This window comes from Anopheles funestus (genome assembly GCF_943734845.2).
Source record: "Anopheles funestus chromosome X unlocalized genomic scaffold, idAnoFuneDA-416_04 X_unloc_36, whole genome shotgun sequence".
Lineage (NCBI taxonomy): Eukaryota > Metazoa > Arthropoda > Insecta > Diptera > Culicidae > Anopheles > Anopheles funestus.
Window position 1 is genome coordinate 95001 of NW_026045161.1, and position 203 is coordinate 95203.

A 203-nucleotide genomic window follows, 5' to 3' on the forward strand; every position below is an offset into this window, starting at 1 on the left:
ACTTTAGGAAACTAAATTTCCTCACACATTATCTCTCACCATATTAGCACTAGGTGCTATCCACGATTGTACAACGTTTCAACTCTTGAATCGACCGTAGGGCCGCGGAATTGCTTCCGGGCCCCTATTCTCGCTATTAATTGTTCATCTCTTTCAATACATCGAGTTCGTTCCATTGGGTAGTTCGCATGGCGAACGTTTTG